Source organism: Mytilus californianus, unplaced genomic scaffold (genome assembly GCF_021869535.1).
Source record: "Mytilus californianus isolate M0D057914Y unplaced genomic scaffold, xbMytCali1.0.p SCAF_27, whole genome shotgun sequence".
NCBI lineage: Eukaryota > Metazoa > Mollusca > Bivalvia > Mytilida > Mytilidae > Mytilus > Mytilus californianus.
The window spans coordinates 2,541,960-2,547,475 of NW_026262676.1; the positions used below are offsets into that span (position 1 = coordinate 2,541,960).

Here is a 5,516-nt window from a genome sequence, read left to right on the forward strand (position 1 = left end):
TTTCACTAAATAATTGTTATCAAGAGTTATCTCCCTTTCAATTGTTCTCTATAAGACTATAAAGAAGGTAACTGCTCAGATGAAGACTTCCCTGACACTAGCAACTAAGCCTACTTGTGTTAGTAGGACCTTACCTAAGCTCTTTGAGTGGCATAAAGATACATCACACTTTGTTTTGATGTTAATGTTGCAATATGAAGAGAAAATTCTTGAGTTTTCTCACATTTTGTCAGCTCAGTGCTTCTGCACGAAAATGTCCTGTCACTGAGTGTCAGATATTACAGAACCATAGAGCTGACACAGAGAGATTATGTTGAGGTGAAGTGAAGGAGGAACATCAGAAGATTTAAAACTTTCTTTGATTACAAACACAGTGTACCATCAATGGCATCATCAGTTAAACATACAATCATTCCATATAAGATTGTTTAATGTCATGTCATATGTTAAAATCATTATGCATATATATGTGACAACTTTAAAAGTTTAATAAAAGATTAATTACCTATATGTATTGTTTATTTAAAAAAAAACACAATACTGGTACAATACTGGAATACAATACTGGTACAAAATTTTTATACCAGTATTGCGATCACCAACTACAGGAGATCCGCTATTATGACCACAACGAACGTCAAGTTTAAAGCAGGTCTTGGACATCCGTACAGAAAACTGAACAGACACATACAGCATGTAAACTACAGCAGGTAAATATAACAAATGAATCATTGTCTGCATATATAATATTAAGCACTAAAGAAGGGTCTGCCAATACACACCCATCATAACCAGGGGGTTCGAGGGGTTAGTATGAAGCCCCTCCAGTGTAAGTCGATGTTCTGTTATGATTGTATTGCGAGTCAATGTAACCTCCCCTTGGAAATTCCTGGCTACAGGATGGGGCCTGTGATACAATATCTATAGTTTTAAGGAAATTTAACCGCAGCTGTAATCCTTTTATAGTTTAGGATTCCAAGTCCAGAGTCTCTGACGAGCCCAATTAAGAAAATTTCTCCGGGGCGGGGAGGAGGGGGGATTTCCCGGGTAACAGTCACCAGGGTCAGTCTATACTTTGTTAGTATAGAAAGTCCATGCAGACACTTTTTTTGTGACAAATACATATATCCATCATGTATACATGTACATAAATATTAATGTCATGAATGTAATTTTGGCAAGATATATAATAATACATGTATTTACATATATTTCCAATAGGCAATACTTTTTTATATGCCCGTTTATGGGACTTATTATGGTATAACTTCGTCTGTAAGTCCATCCGTCCATCTGATATGGCATTGAGTAGTTATTGAACTTTTATTTTTGTAACAGCAACAGGCGCTCATGGCGAAGCTGTTCATTTGTCTCTTACATTGCAAACATACATGACATATGTAACAAAACCCAATATTAGCATTACATTTCAGTATAATTTTCGATCAATAACGTTGCAAGATTTTTTGTGAAAAGAGCTCAAGTTATTTACAATTAACAAATGATTAAATACATCAAATAAATAAAAGGGTTAATAAAGTCAGCAACCTAATGATAAAAGTTTCCCAAATCAAAAACATTGGTGATACATATATCCTTCGTATGTATAATCTATCAACATGCAGATTACAATAACAGGTATAGTACATGTATCATCTATGTCAAGCCCTAAATTGTTCGTTATCTTTCATATGAACTGGGAATTAATTTAACAGAAACAGTGGTTGTCGTTGGTTCTTGTCTGTCATATATATATTGGTTTTTCGTATATTGTTTTGATATGAAAATATGCTGTTAGTTTTCTCAGTTGACATTCTTCATGTCGAGGACTTATAACCAGCGATTCTGTATGAGTATGGGTTTTTCTCATTGTTGAAGGCCAAATGGTTGCCTCTTATTGCTTACATACATGCACTTCATTTAAACTTTGGTGGATAGTTGTCTCATTGGCAATCATACCACGTCTCCAGTCCTTATTGTTTTTATAACAATCTGCTAATAATCCCTCATTTTCAATTGTCAAAATTTAAACTTTTTGTTTAAAACAATTATCCATCATTATACAACATAAATGTGGATTGTGTCCACATGTGGACACAGATGATGCCCCGCTTGCATATCATATAGTTATAAAGGGACATAACTGAAGAACGGTAAAAGTGACGCTACCCAAATTTGAACTTGATCTGAGTTTTGTGGTAATGAGTATTGTGTATAGGTTTCATAATGTTTAGTTGGGGAAAACTTAAGTTACAGAATGGAAACTAAAAATTTTGCAATTTTTTAATTTATAAAGGGGCATAACTCAATAATTGTTAAAGTGACACTACCCAAATTCAACTTGATCTGTGTGTTATCAGTGGAAGGCAAAATTAAACATTGCATTGTATAAAGCATTGATTGTAGTTGATTTAACTGTAATCACGGACAAAGGAAGATAACTCCAATTTTAAAAATTACTTGAATAATGACATTGATATTTTTGGAAAAAAATTTGAAAAATTTAGCAATTTTTCCATTTCTAAAGGGGCATAACTCTAAAACAGTAAAAGTGGCGCCCCCCAAAATTCAAACTTGATCTAGAATTGTGTTAATAAGCATTGTGTATAAGTTTCATAACATTTGGATTAGGCAAACTTAGGTTAGAGAACGGAAATGAAAATTTTTGCAATTTTTCCATTTATAAAGTGGCATAACTCTAGAACGGTTAAAGTGACGCCACCAAAATTCAAACTTGATCTGTGTTTTGTAGCAATAAGCATTGTGTATAAGTTTGATAACATTTGGTTGAGGAAAACTTAAGTTAAAGAACGGAAACCAATTTTTGGACGTACGTACGTACGTACATGTACGTACGGACTGACAAGGGGAAAACTTCATACCCCCTCCGCTTCGGCGGGGGCATAAAACATAATTTTTCTTCTGAACTGAGATTAACTTTAGGTATGAGACCTTGATGTTTAATACATTTGTACTAATTTCTCTCTCTATCATGTAATATTGAATTTTTGGTTTGCACTCCGTCTATTTGTCTGTTTGTCATTCCTTCAGTTCGGGAAATCAGTTTTCCTCACTTTTTTCTTTGTGCTTGAAAATATTGATTTGATATTTGATATCTATTTTCGTCATGACAAGTTACAGATCAAGTTCAAATTGTTTTTTTCGCACATTTTTTATCATGCTTGTAGTTTATTACAATACACCATGCCAAGTTATTGATTAAGTATAGCATTTTGCTCCAGTATAATGAAATTTTAACCGGTAGGAGACTATGTATTGCCATGCATGATACTATATTCTCTCACTCTCATAATTATTGTAATGATTGAAATTCGTTATTTTAAAAATGAGTAAAAGTAAGTTAACATTTAAATTAACCAATTCTGTTTACATTACAATGTTAACCATGAAGGCGAAATCGAAATTGTTCTCAGGGCCGGAATACATGTATTTTTAATGTTGGGATTTAGAAATCTAATTTAAAGTTATCATATTAGTATGTACATCCATGTACATGTATAGTTACATCAGTTGTTTGCACACATCATGCACATGAGTAAAAGGAGATGTGGATTATATGTCAATGGGACAGCAACCAAACATCATTGTCGATTGCATTAAAATTGTTTTTATTATATAGAAGATGCTTTTTCTTTCTGTCATAATTTGGTTTCTGTTCAAAAGGGTTATATTTGTATATCTAACAATGTAATTTTTTCCTGTTTCAGGTCGTCCAGGCTATTCAGTGAGCACATACTTCCGAAGCTATTCATTGCTAGAGCAGTATAACTTATATGTACAATGTACAAGAAAACAAGCCGCCTATGAATGTAATTTCAACAGTCAAAGCTACTTACTGTTTAGCATGATGCACATGTCAATTTTTTTTCTGTTCATGTCCTGATCTGCATAAATCATGATAGAAGTTGTGGAGAAATTTCATACTTGAAAAAAATGTACAAAATGTTTCAAAGGGATAGAAATTATAGTACATGCTTAATAGGATAGGACAAAACTGAATTTCCAGGCTTCAAAGTGCAAATATTCATGTGTGGATATGGTCGATATATTGAACTTAGCAGTTACGTAAGATACTGAATAAAATGTCAGCAGATATTCAGAAAATGGAGTGGGAAAGGCTACATCGCAGTAAGAGAAATGTATTAAGATTCACACTGCAAGTCCAAAACTACTTATACATGTATCTGTGAAGCTGGTGTAGAACTGGAAAAATTCCATACTTTATGTAATCATGGTATTTAGTCATAATCACGATAATGAAGCTCCAAATTACATAAACTACAATAGTTGCCTAAGTTGGATAACTTTAAAAAGGAAACCGATTAACAACTTAACAAACTAAAAGAATCAATGCATACTTTCTGTACGAAAAATCAGAGACCTCAACCACCAAACAGTTAGTTTCTGAAAATGAAAGTGAATAAGTGACGATAGAGAGAACCTACCCAAAATAAGAATTATGCTATTCATGGTAGATATTATATGTGTTGATCATGTTTTTGTGAATATACAATGCGAATTATAAGCCAGAATGGAAGTGACAATTCATAGAATAGTACAAAGACAATGATATGGCTACTTTTGCTGTAAACTGAAAGTTGATCAGTTTTTGCCAAGTCAGCTGGTATCAATGATTTTAAGAACAATAAATTCTATAATCATGATAATGATCGATCATTTGAATGTCATTATGGGCTATTAAAAAGAAATGTAAAGGATTCAGTGTCTTATTGTATAAAAACAAATAAAAAAAGCTAAAATTTGTGTAATTTACACTGGAAAAAAAAAAGATTCTGATTGTTTTTTTTAGTTAAAAATTTATAAAAAAATATTCTGTCATCACCTTTTCAAACCTGACCTACATGTAACCAAGCTCTTTTCATTTTGACTAATGTTAGGTTTAGTGTTTTTCTAATTTTACAGCCTCCATATCAGGTACTATTGGAACAAAATATTGAATAACAGGCATAATTACACACACATTAATGTTCATTAGTAGCATGGAAAATTTCCAACAACATTACATTTGAATAAATATGCGGATACAGAACATTTCTGTGCTTATATTTCATTATAATTATTAAAGTTCATATAAATGCAGGTGCCAGATATACTCAAGGAAACAGGTTTAAGACAAAACATGCAATTAGCAGTTTCAAATTGGAGAAACTGTATTTTGAATCTAACCGTCTTTTTTTCATCTGTAAAAAAGAGCTTTCCATGAGAGCTTTTAGTACTTGATTATCGTTTTCACTATGATTTTGCTTTGAATTAATAAGAAACAGCAGTTGAAGTATAAAATCACTCATTTTGACTAGAATTGCACCCTAATTTGTGACTTTGTGCTAGAAAAAGATTTTGTTACATGAAAAATTTTATAAAAATACTATAAAAAAATAGCCGTACAGTGATATATAATAAATATATTTCTAAATATTTGCCGTGGGTGGATTTTCTATATTTCTTTAAGCTATCATAGTAGTTCATTTTGATAT

General features: G+C 32.1%; 1 long non-coding RNA gene across 1 annotated transcript; it reads left to right on the forward strand.

The window, feature by feature from the left end:
- The first annotated feature begins 625 nt into the window (after window positions 1–625).
- Window positions 626–4,739, forward strand: LOC127732783 (uncharacterized). The gene is made up of 2 exons (XR_007996428.1): window positions 626–710; window positions 3,729–4,739. It is a non-coding gene; the product is annotated as an uncharacterized LOC127732783 (long non-coding RNA).
- The last annotated feature ends 777 nt before the right edge of the window (window positions 4,740–5,516 follow it).